The sequence below is a fragment of the Eurosta solidaginis genome, chromosome 2, assembly GCF_040869045.1.
Source record: "Eurosta solidaginis isolate ZX-2024a chromosome 2, ASM4086904v1, whole genome shotgun sequence".
Taxonomy (NCBI): domain Eukaryota; kingdom Metazoa; phylum Arthropoda; class Insecta; order Diptera; family Tephritidae; genus Eurosta; species Eurosta solidaginis.
This window is the reverse complement of record NC_090320.1, coordinates 101402478-101419472: the sequence shown is the minus strand read 5'-3', so window position 1 is coordinate 101419472 and position 16995 is coordinate 101402478. Positions and strand designations below refer to the sequence as shown.

The 16995-nt window shown below is 36.3% G+C and overlaps 1 protein-coding gene across 5 annotated transcripts in view; it reads right to left on the bottom strand.

The window, feature by feature from the left end:
* The window catches only part of vari (MAGUK p55 subfamily member vari), a 767475-nt gene that overhangs the window by 523244 nt on the left and 227236 nt on the right, over positions 1 to 16995 (bottom strand). The window lies entirely within an intron of this gene.

Sequence of the window (16995 nt, the reverse complement as noted above, 5' to 3'; positions counted from 1 at the left end):
ATTGGTTAAGAAATATGGCACTGATACAAGTTTTTCATTACAAATTAGAATGTTAAAGAGCCTGGCTTTTGTTCCCCACGGCGAAGTCTCTGAGTACTATAATCATTTGTATAATACTGTTGATGACAGGGATATGAGGAATATTTGCTCATGGTTCGAAAGAAATTATCACCCTTATCACGAGTTTTATTTTCACCCGAAAATATTCACAGTTTTTGTTCACCCTATCGCAGAGGGTGGCGAAAAAATTTTTCGTGTTCGAAAAAGATTTCACCTTATCGGCAACTCTTTGTTCGGGCGAAATGAACACCCAAATTTGTTCATTTATATTTTACAGGCGAACGAGAGGAAAACAAAATTTAAATAATTTTTTGTTTTGAAATTTAATACTCTTATAATTATATGTTCTTTTATTATTAGAAATAAATCAATAAATAATGCACAATCGGAAGCTGAGTGGAAGAAGTGAAATTCCTGTATTGCTGTAAATTTTATTTTTATATGACAACGTATCAGTTGGCCAAGTTATCCATTGTGGACAAAGTAACGGTTCCAAAATGTTGAGCACATCTCTGAAACAAGATTGGCTAAGACCCACTTCATGGTCCTTTCCGACGCCTTTTCCCTATGCGAAAAAAAGAAGACATGTACACAATTTTACTATTAGTGGAACTCCAAATTTTTGCTTCAATGGTGGCAAGGAGTGGTAAGAATAACTAGCAAATATTAGAATGCCGAATTGTTTAGCCTGTAATATTGGCGAAAACTAATTGAAAAAATTAACTTGTTATTCAAAAGTGCTGAAAATAGTAATTTTTAGCTTACAGTGAATCATTTAGCTCCAAAGGGTTAGAACTTTCCCTTAATTGCATCCGAACCGCTTTGACATTTATGTATATTCTCCTCACGCTCAATCAATACCAACCTAAGTGCAATACTAAACATTATTTTCTACATTTTTTATTTCTATTTTTGTTGTATTTTAAGGAAATATATGCTTGGTTACAAAATTTACACAATTGTAAGTAAATTATTTGTTCACTGCCAATTCGAAATAGAGCATCAGCTGTTTCGAAGTGAACTTTTGTTCGCCCGAAATTGCCGATAGGCGGAAAAAGTTCACCCGAGGAAGTGAAGGCGAACACTTTTCCGCGTGAATTTCGCGATAAGGGTGTATATATACGGAGCCAAATCGCAACCGAAATATTCACCCAAATTTTTGTCGGTGCACGACGAGTCTACAAGCATAAATTTTCCAAGAACACAAAACAATGCTGAAGCTTGGCATCGTCGCCTGAAGGTTATTGTTGTGAAACAAAATTGTGGGCTGTATAAGCTCATAAATGATTTAAATGGCGAGATGCTTTATGCGAAAGCGCAGATTGCCAGAGTTCAAAATGGCCAAAACATAAAACGAAATTTGAAAACATTAAAAGCAAATAAAAAAATTTGAAGAATAACGAAGAAACGACGTGATTTAAGTCAACTTTCCTAAAAAGAATTGCTAAAAATTTAATTGTTCAATAACTTCTTTTCTACATACATACATACAAACACAGGGCCGTAGAGAGAAAATCCCCGGGGCTAAACAATTTAAGGGCCCCTATACAAAATCCACTAATACATTTGATTAACTTGAATTAATGACGTATTATTCATGATATTGATGGATTACATCAAAAAAAAAAAAATGTTTGCCCCATCAACTAAATGATTTTTGGACTAAGACAATAAAATTAACACAGAATATTTACTATTTATACTATTTTATTGTAACGTAGAAATACAATTCTCTTTTAGCAGCCACATATTCTTTCAAATAATCTGCCCTAGTTATTTGGTAACATTTTAATACATTTCTGATTAATTTAATGATGATTATAAATTTTAATTATTCAATATAGAGAGTTCGGATATCAAAGAGTGGCTTTTCTTGCTTTTTTCGCTGGATAATTTTTATAATAATAGCCGTGTTTTTTTTCACAGGCGTATACGTTTACGTTTGCGCGTAAAAAAAACGCTTATCCTCGCTTAGATAATGCTTAGGAGACCCATCTAGCGGCAGTGGTTAAATAACACAGGGTGTACCGAAAAGCGGAGACACAACGCTCTGATGGCCATAGAGTATAACATATAGCTGAATCAGATAAGATGTATTGTGGACACACATAGAATACATAGAATTAGTGTAGAGGGTGAAACGTAAACACATATTTCAGTTACATCTGAGTATAATGCGTATTGAAATTTAGTAGGACAAATTTCATGCGCAGCAATTTCATAGGTGTATTTAAAGTTTGTCGCTTAGCAGTCCATATAAAGTTTAAGCGTGAAGGTATATAGAAGTAAAAAACAAAAACACAGCTAATATCAAAATTTAACTGCCTTGCCAAAACACCACAAAGCGTGGCAAGTCCTGAAACTCGCTTTTGAGATGAACACGATCTTTGGAAGTTTTTGATTCTTGAAAGGACGCTGAAGGAACGTTATGCACTAGCTACAGTGTATAGTGCAAAAGATACGTAAAGCAACACAAATGTTGGGTAAAATCGTATACAGATTTTGAACATATGTAGATGGCATTTATCAATTCCAATGGTGAGACCTTTATCAAAATTTGCTTCGTAAATGTGTTTCAAGTGAATTATTTCGTATTCTAAGCTTTGAGAAATGTCCGAATTGTATTTTTCGACAAATTTTTCTGCGCTCGCCCGAACCGTAGTTTCATCCATGTCTTCAAATTGTCAAAAAAAGGTAAACGTCTCGTTCAAATATCTCATAGCTGCAAATCGTTCAGTAATGCCAGTGATTACCGAATCGACGATCACCAAAAATTTATTGTTTTTAAAATCAGACTCTGGTTCATCCGTAATCATCTCTCTTCCATTATCTTCAAAACGTCTTTTGGGTTTTCTCTTTCGAATGTCCGAAAACTTTTTTGCATTCGTTTAAAATTGTTTCCCATTGGTTCCTGATCAACTTCAAATCAGCTAATAAGGCATCTAGATGTCGGACCTCAACATCTATGGTGGCGTCTCTAGCTTGGAGGACCACGTTTCTTTCATTAATGGTAGTCAGTATATTGAACCAAATTGAGGAGAGCAAGATACATTCTAACTTGTTGATGTACTTGAGAATGCCGGTAACATCGCCGTATGCTTGCGCAGTCAAATTTGGCTTTTGGCTGAAGAGAGCTCGGTGCATTTTTTTGAGGATGTCCCATCGTTGTAGAGTGCTGCTGAAAATAGTAAAACAATTTTGTACAACTCCGAAGAAAGTAATTGCAGCCGTCCACCATTCTGCAGCATCAACACCACATAAATTGAGAGTGTGGGTTGCACAAGGCGAGTAATCAGCATTCGAGTTTTTGTCGAGAACGTAACGTAGTGCTCTGTTGTAAGCTCCTTTCATATTGGCGCCGTTATCGTACCCTTGTGCACGACAATCTTCAATCAAGTATGGCAGATTAGATCGGCGATTTTCTGACCAGTTTTTTTGGTTACAATTCACGAAAGCCAAAAACCGTTCTTGAATTGTAAAATTTGTTGCTTTCGAATTGAAATGGAGTTAGCGCAAAATGAACGTAGTCAACGTGACTAGCATCAGGCATAGCATCAACGATAATAGCAAAATACTTGGCTTTCTTGCCTTCATCTAATATAGTTTCCCTCACGCGCTTTGCACAAATTTCTATAAACTATTTCTGAATGTCTGGGGAAAGATAGTTTTTATATATGAGTGTTTATTTAATTAATGAAATAAGTTAATTGTTACATTTTAAAGTTAATGCGTTAAAGTATATCAATTGAAAGATAAAAAAGTAATAAAGAAGGAGATAAAGAATGTTGCCAGATGTATATATAAATAATTTATTGTCGTGGCGCTGCCATCTCGTTTCATACATAACATTTGTCCCTCCTCTGCAAGGGCTAAGGTGGGTATCCGACAGGTGCCCTTCTCTGTCTGGTCTATCGCTGTGGAATTTGAGGTATCCTACTTGTTTCGGGTGTTGTATGCGGTGTCGATGTAGGATTTTGCCCTATTGTACTATTGGCCGAAGCAAAGCCTTCATTCCCATTGAAGAGTGTTTCTTAGTGCAGATCACCTAGACGTGCGTTTATGGTTCCCCTGAGCCACTTACAAATTCGTGGATTTCCAGACAAAAAGTAAACATTTTGATTTGGTTCAAACTCTCTAATAGTTTTCATGTTGTTGTTGTTGTTGTAGCGATAAGGTTGCTCCCCGAAGGCTTTGGGGAGTGTTATCGATGTGATGGTCCTTTGCCGGATGCAGATCCGGTACGCTCCGGTACCACAGCACCAATAAGGTGCTAGCCCGACCATCTCGGCAACGATTTATGTGGCCACATTAAACCTTCAGGCCATCCCCTCCCTCCCCCCCCCCCCCCCCCTCAAGATCCATGAGGAGCTTGGGGTCGCCAGAGCCTCGTCTGTTAGTGAAACAGGATTCGCCGCGGATAGGTGAGGTTGACAATTGGATTTGGAGAAGCTATATATTGCGCTGTCAACCTGAAGGGTTGCGCTACACACCCCTTGAATCTGGTATTTTAGTCGCCTCTTACGACAGGCATACCTACCGCGGGTATATTCTGACCCCCTTACCCGCTGGACTTTAGGTATTGCTTCTCTTCCACCTTCTTTGAAATTTCCTCTGGTCGAATCAGATTCAACCTTGTGCGCAACTGTCGCCCCATAAATAGTAGTGCTGGTGATGACCTTGTGGTTGCATGCGGTGCGTTTTTGTATTGCCTCAAAAATTCATTCAAATTTGTCGTTAATGAACTACTCGTAGTACCCATCGCTTTCAATGCTTTCTTGACTGTTTGTACGCTACGCTTTGCTTGTCCGTTAATTGCTGGATGATACGGCACTGAATATTTGTGATATTTAACACCAACTGCTGTCAGAAAGTTGTTAAATTCTGCGGAAGTGAAATTTGTTCTATTATCAGAAACGACAGTTAGCGGCACGCCGTAAGCCGCAAACACTTCGTCCAACAACGCAATTGTCGCCGTTGCTGTTACAGATTTAGTAACTCTCACTTCTAACCACTTACTGTATGCGTCCGAGATTACCAGCAACATCGCTCCATCGAAAGGTCCCGCATAGTCGATATGAATACGTTCCCATGGTCCTTTGGGGTGTTCCCAATGATGATCCCCACTTTTCGCCGGTTTGTTTGCTTGTCTTGCACATGCATCACATTGGTTCGCAATACTCTCGGTATCATTGTCTATGCCCTGCCAGTATATGAATGAGCGAGCAATCCCCTTCATCTTAACAATTCCTAAATGCCCCGTGTGTAAATTGTTAAGCAGTTTGTTTCGATATTTTGGTGGAATAACAACACGATGTTCGAACGTCAAACATCCGGAGGACAACTTATAATTGCCTTCTGGGGATTTGTACCATGCCCTTTTCAAGCAACGGCCACTTTCCAGTAGTTTAATTATTTTACCCATTCGCTCATCTTTTCTGGACTCTCTTGGTATGTGTTCTGAACTTAGTGGTAATTGGTTGATTTGGCGAATCATGAAGTGGTCGAACTCATCATATTCGTCTAGATTCGTCATGGCTGTCTGCTGCAACTGCTTAATTTGTAATGATTTCGGTGGCCGAAAGTGGGCGCGTGAAAGATAGTCGGCATTCGCGTTCGCCTTTTAGCTCTTGTACACTACCTCGAAATCAAATCTGCTTAAAAAATCTGCGTAGTTCGCCATTCTACTTATGCATAATACTGGAAGCGATTTGTCAGGTTATAATATTTGTGACAGTGTCTTATGATCGGTGATTAGTGTCCAATGACGCGCGTATAAATATTTGAAAAATTTCTGAACCGCCCACACAATTGCCAATGCCTCTTTGTCAATCTGTGGATAGCGTTGTTCTGTAGCGTTCAATGTTCGACTTTGCAATTGGTCGTTACGTCCCGTTCTCTAAACGGTGTGAAAGCACTGCTCCTAGTCCTGTTGGACTCGCGTCTGTTGCCAGTAGTACAGGTAGTGTTGGGTCGTATGGCATCAAAACTTGAGGTGAAACCAACGTCTCTTTCAATAGGGCAAACGCTGCGTTTGCCTCCTTAGTCCAGTAAAATTTCTCTCTTTTCAGCATATACCGCAATGGCCGTGCACTTGTGGCCAAATATGGAATAAATGCGCTATAATACGCGGTTTTTCCTAAAAACAGTTGTAACTCTTCGAAAGTCGTTGGCTTGGGAGCGTTTAGTACCGCTTCAATGTGTTTTTCGGATTTATGTACGCCCTGTTCGTCGATACGGTGACCATGGAACTCCACCGATGGTGTCGCAAAGACCCACTTTGACTTGTTCAAATGCAAACCATGTGATTTAATGCGATTTAGTGTCGTTTCCAAAACTATCAGTAGCTGCGCGAAGTTTTCAGCAAACACCAAGCTATCATCAAAAAAAATTAAAACATTTGGGACTCACTGTAACACAGTCTCCATTTTTCTTTGCCAGATAGCTGGAATATTTGCTGCTCCATATACCGCACGAGTAGGTCGTATTAACCCATGCGTCACTGTATTTAATGTCAATACATGCGCATACTCATCGTCAACTGTTAAATGCGTATATGCATCTGTTATATCTAAGTGACAAAATATTGTAGCGTTTTTCATTTTATTAAAGAAATCTTCTGCTTTTGGAATCGGGTGTTCGTCGATGATCATTTTTGGATTGACAGTGGGCTTATAATTACCCCCATTCTTTTTTGCTACTACGTGTGTTGTTGAGGCCCATTCTGAATGCTCCACTCTCTTGTAAAAACCTGACTGAATTTTACGATCTATTTCCTGGGCATACTCCACTCTCAGTGCCAACGGTACATCGCGCGCTCGCGCGAAAACTGGTGTTGCTCCAGCTTTGAGCTTTACTTTTGCAGGTGGCCCACTCAACTTCCCAGCTGTCGTACTGAAGATGTCCTCAAAACGTGTAATGAGATGTTGCAGTCGCGTTTGTTGGTTTATTGAGAGTTTTGGTGCTGTTGAATTTATAGTATTGATTCGGTTGGACGATGAAAACAGTTGAGTGAAGTTTATTTCTCGTGCGAATTGCGATATCCATTCTCGGCCGTAAAGTGTATCACAATCTCCTTGAACGACATACAAATTAAGTCGTCGTGAAGTTTTCCCATTGTCGCAGTTACTACGACCCGTCCAATGCAGTTCACCTTGTGGCCCGTATAGCTTGTAAATCGTCGATCTGTCTTTAACAACTTAAAATTTGGTTTAATCGAACGCAACGTTTTGCAATTCATTACTGCACATGGTGCACCCGTATCTAATTCCATCTGAATTTGTTTCCCATCTATATATATAGGAATCATTTTTCTATCTACTGCATTGCATGCACTGTTTAGTTTTTGAACTGATTCACATTCATCCTCTGAAATCTGATCTAATTTGGTCTTGCACACTTTGGCGATGTGGCATGCAAAGCATTTGTAATTATTAAATTTGCAGTCTTTTCTAAGGTGCTGCCCCCCATATCCGTAACAATTGGACCCTTCTCTTTTCCCTCTGCATCGGTTTTTCGCCACTCGGGTTTTTCGAATTTGTTTATCTTTTTGTTTTAACTGGTGCGTATCCCAGTTTATACGTTGGCTCGCTTGTTTGTATCACCTCTGTGCATTTTAGGTATGTTGTGGCGTTTTGTGTTAATTCGATTGTATGCGCGATTTCGTATGCTTCAGCAAAATTTTTTGGTTTCTTTGCAATAACTTCATTACAAATAACTCGTGATTCTACGCCATACAACAATTGCTCTAGTAGCATTCTATCTAAGAATTCTCCATACTCACAGTGTACAGCCGATTCTCTTAACCGAAGCGCGAACTTGCAAATCGGCTCTCCCTTTTCTTGTTTGTTTTGCCGGAACTTGATACTTTCTGCATACTTATTCCTACAGCCATCAAAATGGCGAATCAAGATATTTTTTATTTCGCTGAAGTTGAGCGAGTCTGGTGTTTTTGGGCTAACAAGAATTTTTAGCGCTGTATTAAGCTCTGCCCCCATGTGTACACGTACGAACTTGTGCTGTTCCGTTTCTGGAACCTTGCTCAACTGTAATGCCCAATCTACACGTGTGAAATAATCCTGTACTGAGGATTTATCTTCTGATGTGTATTCCGTAATACTAAACGGTGGCGGTTTGGGTGACACCGAACGATTAAGTTTGTATTTGCCGCAGCATTCTGTGCAGCCTCCTCCACAGCTCCTCGGATTGCTCCTGCTAGCGCATCCAACACTGTTTTTAAATCCTCCGGTGTAAGGCTCATTTTTAAAATACACTTCTGACACCACTTTTATATATGAGTGTTTATTTAATTAATGAAATAAGTCAATTGTTACATTTTAAAGTTAATGCGCCAAATTATATCAATTTAAAGATAAAAAAGTAATAAAGAAGATAAAGAATGTTCTGGCAACACAGCTGCCAGATGTATATATAAAGAATTTATTGTCGTGGCGCTGCCATCTCGTTTCATACATAACAATAGTGAAGTTGTAAACGTTTTTGCTGCTGTTGTGAAATCCAAACCTTCTCCAAATGATCTCTAGTTATCGGATCATAATGGCTTATGAGATCTTAGATGCCCAAAAAATTTCTATTGTTTCGTTCACAAAGATATATACCTTCGCCTATGAAAGCTAGGCCTCTTTCACCCAAAAATAAAATAGTGTCCAAAATTCTATATAACATGTCTTTCCACTTTTGAGTTTCAGTGATTAGCGGATCATTGATAAGTGTATCAATTGTAGTCACCTTTTGAATTCGATTTTGCAAAGATCGCCATTGAATATAACATTAGTGTGATCTTGAGTATTTTCGTGTGATGGCAGTTTTTTGTATAGCTTTTTCCATACCTGGTATTTCGAATATCCGCAGAAAAAATTTTAGGTCGATTTAAGTATTGGTGCTTAATATACGACATGGTAGGCAATAAAAAGCATTGCTACTGGCACTCCACACTAACCAATCACGCTCCACTTCTTCTGTTTAACAACGAGGTAGGAGATGCCTCGTCATGACAATCAGGTGGAAAAAAAGAGGACACTTTTCTTCTTTTAAAAGGTGTGCACCAAAAAAGAATTTTGCGCAATTTTTTGTGAATATAAGTGTATATTTGTATTTTTGTTTATGTTTTTAAGCCTCTGCGCGCCAAGGTATCTAATTTGTTCGAGGACTGGAGCCCTTCGCAAAATCGGAGTTCCTTGTGTTTTCTTCTTAACGTTAGCCTAGCAGCTTTGAACTATTTTCTTTTTTCACGTACTTCGTTGCAGACATTTTTACGTTATCAAATTTTTTGCGATGGCTCACTTCTTTTACTTCATGCGAATAACTTAACACGCCATTTTGTATTTGTTGCAATTCATGCAAAGTACATTTAGGATTGATTATTTCAGATAGCTTGTCCCAAAATTCACTAATAATTCACTGTTTATAACGATTCAAGTAATAGGCCTCTACAAATTTTTCTGTTCTGTAATTAATTTTTTTGTTTTTTTTTCTTTAAATTGTGACGAACGATTCGAATTTAATTTTATGGGTTTTTTGTTGTTTTAATTTTCTAAGCTGGGTCCAATGATGGCTGCGAAGGACCATGAATAACTTTGACTGGCCACTGTTCGCTACACTGTTCTCGTCAAATAAGGGTTTTGGTTTTTTTTTTTTTTTTTGCTCAAAACGTTATAATTTTAAACTTTTGTATTTAATCTTTAATAATTGCCTTCTTGTTCAGGTCGATGGCAGTTTGTGGGTGTTGACGCCCTTCAATTTGCCGCGCATGGCTGCGCATACGAATATCGCACGCCGCGATTTAAATATGGCTGGAGGAGGCTTAGTCACACCCAATATCAAGAAAAGTTATAGAAAGTTGCATTAATTGCTGTCGCCTCTCGACAGTTGTCGGCAAACCATCCGATTAAAGTATTTACCGGATCTACATAAATCCGGATAATTTTACAATAGTCCCAGCCCTACTTAGAATGTACGTAAAGCTGCTATTAGTCGTGCATAGTAGGCTTGGGACCTATCGAACTAAAGAACGAAAAACTAGATCTTTTAAACGCTAGTTCGTTCAGTAACGTGAACTAAACTTTTATGGGGAAACTCTTAAAATTGAAATGTATGCAAGTTCTTTCAAAGTGTGTGGCAGGCAGCTCACTTCTTTGTCATATGTAATTTGAAACAGATGATAGATTTTCGCGGTAAGCATCTAAATATAGTTCTTTTATAAAGTTTTTGTGAACAAAGAATATTAGGTGCATTAAATTAGCAGAGCAAGATCAGCAGAACAAGCAACGTTTATTTAGAAAATTAAGTTCTCATTATGTGCTTATTAGGTGCTCTGCTATCCTAACGTTAGCCTAGCAGCGCCCTGTGTGGAAAAGGGTAAAGGGCACCAAAACATCAAATTATGTATAGAAACTCACTAAACGATCTACGAATTGTCAAAAATACTGCAAAATTTTCATATATTTTCCGAGAAAATAAGTGCGCTGATAGCTTAACGTTAGAAGGTGCCCTAAACCCGTTTTCAATAGTGCGCTGCTAGGTGAACGTTACCCTAATGAAATAAAAATATATATGAGAACATAATTTAGAAAAGCAGCACGTAATTAGTAGTTGCCTAATGAGAACTTCTATTTACCGTATATGTACAGTGTTGCCAGGTGATGCAAAAAAAGGAAGCTAGATTGGCAAAAAAAAAGGTTAGAAAAGGCTAAATTTAGAAAAAAAGAAGCTAAAAAAAAGGCCAGAAATTTTTTAGTTTATTCATAAAATTTTTTTTATATTTTAGTTTACACATTTGTAAATAAAAACTTATAAACATAACTTAAGCATAACTTCCTGTTTCAAAACATATCAGGCACATTTTCTTTGACTAGCATATGGAATTACTTTAAATGATTGCATGTGTATATACATAAAAAAAATATTACAAACTAATTATTTATATAAAATATTCCCCGTCTGAAGAATCAGAAGAGCTTAAGTCTGGGTATAAAGTTTGGCTATTTACCATAGATATGAGAGCATCGGTAATTTCAAAGTCATTACAACATTTAGATAATCGTTTTAACGAGCATCTAATATTAAGCAGCGCATTAAGCATTTTAATTTATAGTTTGTTCCTTAATTTAGTTTTCAAAATTTTCATGCCACCTCCAACCTCCGCGTTACTGAGTGGTAATACTAAAAAACTAAATATGAATTCGACAAGTTCTAAAAAAGGAGGTTCGTTTTATGCATTTTTATGTAAATTCCATGGTGGAGTGTACATTTTTCCATTGTATAGTTATAAGTTTTCGCCACAGCAGCTCTATTAATGCAATTTGCTTGAAGAATAACTATACTTCTCTTTTTCAAAGTAAGAAAATACATCTGGCTTTGAAATTTTCAACGAATTTTTAGCAGAGAAAGAATTAATCTTTTGTAGAGAACCTATATTATTAGGTATTAGGTGTTCACAGGAGCTATTGAAATTATTTTATTTTAGAAATTTTTAAAAATACATTCGGAGTAAAAAAGGCTAGAAAAAAGTCACGAAGCTAAACACAAAATTTCGAGGCTAAAGGCAAAAAAAAAAAAAGGCTAAATCTAGCCTCGAAAAGGCTAACCTGGCAACACTGTATATGTATAAGAGTTCCCACCATTACGTAACTTTTTATAGGGGAAAGGGGTTAATTTCATACAAAAAAATCCTTATTTTCATTAAAATTTCTAGTTTTTTCATAGTTAGGAGACCGCCCAATAAGCACTTAACTTTGTATACATAATTTGATGTTTTGGAGGTGCCCGTAACCCTTTCTCACCTAGTGTGCTAATAGGTTAACGTTAATCTATCAGAGCACTTAATTTCTCGAAAAATGAGAACTTTTATTTATCATATATAAGATTTGAGTTCCCACCATTACGTAACTTTTTATAGGGTGAAAGGGGTTAATTTCATACAAAAAAATCCTTATTTTCATTAAAATTTCTAGTTTTTTTATAGTTAGGACACCACCTAATAAGCACTTAATTTTGTATACATAACTTGTTATTTTGTAGGTGCCCGTAAAAAGTGTGTTAATAGGTTAACGCTAATCTATTAGAGCACTTAATTTCTCCAAAAATATAAGAGCGTTTAATTCGCGAATGCGGCATTTAATGAGCACTTAATTTTCGTTGTTTGTTCTGCTGACCTTGCTCTGCTAACATAACGTGCCTAATATTCTTTGTTCAAAACAAAATTACAAAATGACGTCATTAAGATGCTGACAAAGTGAGCTGACATACATTCTGAAATAATTTGCATAAATTTCAATTTGCAAAGTTGTCACATAAAAGTTTAGTTGACGTTACTGAACGAACTAGCGATTACGAGATCTAGTTTTTCGTTATTTAGGCCAATAGATCCCCAAGGGCTGGGAGTATCCGTATATTCGAATATCCGGATAACAATCCGGGTTATCCGTTGACACGTATGAAATCCGGGTAGCATAGATATTTGAGTAATATTTGTTTGTGAAATTGTTCGGATTTATAAAGATCCCGTTAATAACACTGGTTTACATTCAAAATGCACCAGAGACCTCTGTAAAATCACCCTCACCTCCTGATTCCGTAAATGAAGGTTATTTTTAAGTCTATGGTAACGTTTGTGGTATATTTACGAATAACCGTTTTTTCAAAAAAAAAAAAAAAAAAATTGGGTCCACTTAATCATATAATCAAAGGTAATAAAATTTGCTATAAACTGTGCATACAGCACTTTTTGCTAGGCCCTGCAGATTCAAAGATAACGAACAATCATTACGGATTTTTTCAAATTTTTTTTTGTAAAAATATAAAAAAAGTTTTAATTTACGAAAACTTTTCTCGGAAATTTTTATTTTTTTGGAGATTTTTTTCTCTCTAAGCTCTGTTTTATTACAAAAAAAAAAAAGCTTTCATTAAACAAAATCGATGAACTAATACAAAAGTTATAAGCATTCAAATAAATATATGCATATAGTAAAACCTACCCTACAAATAATAGCAAATGTACATATGATTCTGTCTTAACTCTATGATCTTATTTTATAATTGAAAAGGTCATGTGTCTTGTTTTGACGCTTATTTAGATTAGGATCGGTTTCTCTTATGAGAAACGAACAGTAGTCACCCATCATACCGACATCCCAGAATCCTTGATACCGACTTTCAATCATTTTCATTTGCTGGTGAAACCTTTCGACATGCTCGTCACTTTCGTCGCCAAGATCTTGCGGGAAAAAATTTAAATGGGAGTGTAGAAAATAAATTTTTAAAAACATATTTACTCCTGAAAGAAAATAAAAAAGTATATTAGATAAATACATAAGTGACACATTGCATATAATTTTCTTAGGCTGGATTTATATTTCAGTTCAGAACAAATTTTTTGTTTACATTTTTCTCGTTCTTGTTTGTTCGGAACTGGACGATGAATTAGATTTATGGCTATATATCCTCATATAAAAATCCCTTCCTTTAATTTTGCTTCTGAAATCTCTGGAAAGATTGTCTTCAAATGATGAAAGGCTTCGCCTTCTTTGTCCAAAGCCTTGGCAAAGTTTTTGATAAGGCCGAGCTTGATTGGAGCGGAGGTAGAATTATTTTTTCCTTCTTTATAAGTGGGGAGTATTTTATGTTATCCACCCCAACTTGAAACTCGATTCGTTCTGGCCAATACTTTATGATGTAGTGGTCTTGACGAGCTCGGCTATCCCATTTGCATAGAAAGCAACAGTATTTTGTGTATCCACTTTGTAGACCACATAGCATTCCAACGACTTTAAGATCGGCACATATTTTCCAATCATGTTCCTCGTATTTGATTAATTTGAGCAATTTTTGCATTATCTCATACGTTTCCTTCGTATTTACTGCATGCGCGATCGGGATAAATGGCTTTTGGTTGCCAATATGTAATAATACGGCCTTTAGGCTTAATTTATTGCCGTCTACGAACAATCGCCACTCTTTTAATCATATGGTTCACCAAACTTTTTGAAGAGACCAGCAATGTATTTGCAGTAACATACACTGTCCTCCTTCGTATAGTACTTGGAAAATTGTTCGTGATAAGTTCTATAATATGTTACCTTAACATCGGATGAAACAAATTTAAATTGTTGCATACGAGAGGTGTGCAGTTCGGGTATACGAATATCCAAATTTTCCATTTGCGTATCCGGATAGCCGAATTTTTTGCTTAGGTATCCGGAAAATATTTGGTTTATCCGTATAGTTGAAAAAACTGTATGTTACTCCTAGCCCTAATTCTAAGTATAACAACAGCAACAGTACCTAGTTTCTTTGAAAATGCAGTGTGTAAAAGAATAATATATGCAAAAGAAAGCAATTGCGAAAAACTTTCCAACAACTAAGGCATGACGTGGCTGAATGCGTTTGTAACACTGCAACCATCGTAGGAGTGCGGGTTCAAGTCCCACTCCCGGGAGAAAAGGCTTTGAAGAGATTTACAAGGTATAATCGAAACAGCTGTCGCCTTGTCCGTCCTGATGTCACGTTGTTTAAATTTTTCCCAAATTATTAAATAAATTATAAAATTAAAAATTGCTTAAAATAAATGTTTTCATACATATAAAGCAATACGGGCAATCCCCGATTAACTCATCATTGGTTAAATCGTTGTAGTTCAATAAATAGAACAAAAACAGCAACAATACCAAGTTTCTTTGAAAACTGCCTTACCAACAACCATAATTTTAACACATAATTACATACGAATGTATGCAGTGTGTAAAAGGATAAAATATGCAAAAGAAGGCAATTGGGAAAACTTTACAACAACTAAGGCATGACGTGGCTGAATGCGTTTGTAACACTTCAACCATAGGAGTGCGGGTTCAAATCCCACTCCCGGTAGAAAAGGCTTTGAAGAGATTTCCAAGGTATAATCGAAACAGCTGTCGCCTTGTCCGTCCTGATGTCACGTTGTTTAAATGTTTTCCAAATTATTAAATAAATTATAAAATTAAAAATTGCTTCAAATAAATGTTTTCATACATTTAAAGCAATACGGGCAATCCCCGCTTAACTCATACAAATAGACAAACATTGGTTAATTCGTTGTAGTTCTATAAATAGAACAAAAACAGCAACCGCTGGTTAATTCGTTGTAGCTCTATAAATAGAACAAAAACAGCAACCGCCTTACCAACAAGCATAACTTTAACACATAATTACATACGAAGTATGCAGTGTGTAAAAGAATAAAATATGCAAAAGAAGGCAATTGGGAAAAACTTTACAACAACTAAGGCATGATGTGGCTGAATGCGTTTGTAACACTTCAACCATCGTAGGAGTGCGGGTTCAAATCCCACTCCCGGGAGAAAAGGCTTTGAAGAGATTTACAAGGTATAATCGATACAGATGTCGCCTTGTCCGTCCTGATGTCACGTTGTTTGCATTTTTCCCAAATTATTAAATAAATTAAAAAATTAAAAATTGCTTCAAATAAATGTTTTCATACATTTAAAACAATACGGGCAATCTCCGCTTAATTCATACAAATAGATAAACATTGGTTAATTCGTTGTAGTTCTATAAATAGAACAAAAAAAAACAACAATACCAAGTTTCTTTGAAAACCGCCTTACCAACAAGCATAACTTTAACACATAATTACATACGAAGTATACAGTGTGTAAAAGAATAAAATATGCAAAAGAAGGCAATTGGGAAAAACTTTACAACAACTAAGGCATGACGTGGCTGAATGCGTTTGTAAGAATTCAACCATCGTAGGAGTGCGGGTTCAAATCCCACTCCCGGGAGAAAAGGCTTTGAAGAGATTTACAAGGTATAATCGAAACAGCTGTCGCCTTGTCCGTCCTGATGTCACGTTGTTTAAATGTTTCCCAAATTATTAAATAAACTAAGTATACGCCTGCAAAAATGCTAATATTAGCTATGTTCGATGAGAAGAAAGTTTGTACGTATTGGTACCAATTGTTACTGAGCTGCATTTGGCGAATTTAGTTTTTTGTTTAAATATAAATTAATATTCGTTTGTGAAACTATCCGGATTTATGCAGATCCGGTTAACAATCCTCTCGGAGGGTTTGCCGAGTACTGTCGAGGGGCGACAGCTATTAAAAAAAACTTTCTATTACTTTTTTTTGGTATTGGGTGCTTCATAATTTAAACCAAGGACCTTCTATTCCGCCGCCGCATTTACTTCTCGCCTCGATTGAATTGCTTTCTTATTTACCTAATTTTATGATTCATTCGCTTCTGATATAGGGGTATCCACATTTTATATTCGACAATGCGGATATACGAATATGCGAATTTTCCATTTGTGTTTCCGAATAGCCGCATATTTTGCTTAGGTATCCGGATATTCGAATATTCGGTTTGTCCTGATAGTTGAAATAATCGGATGCAACTCCTATCCCTAATTCTAAGTATAAACATAATCTATTTTCTGTCGGAAGAAAGTTGGTACCAATTGTTACTGAACTGCATTTAATGATTTTTATTTTTTTATTTATTTTTTATTTAAATATAAACTATTTTATTTAAATATAATGCATATAAATATATATGTATATTACCTACATATCGTATTTATATGTATATTACCTACATATCGTATTATTAAAAAACCCATGAAAAAATAACACATCACTCCATAGCAGACCTTAATTTTTTTGCGAATATCTCGAGACCTAAATAATACATTAATTTTTGTGGTCCCAAATAGCACTTACATTTGACTGACATTACGTCAAGCTAGCAGACGACTAAATGAGCACCTAAATAAATTTTTGTGGCCATAAATAGAACTTCTATTTAAGTTATTAAAAACAAATGATATATATTTTTGTAAAAAAAGTGAAATTTAAGATGGGAATCTGCTGAGATTACGTGAAGCTAACAGATCCCTCACTTTCTGGGAATATCTCGAAAACT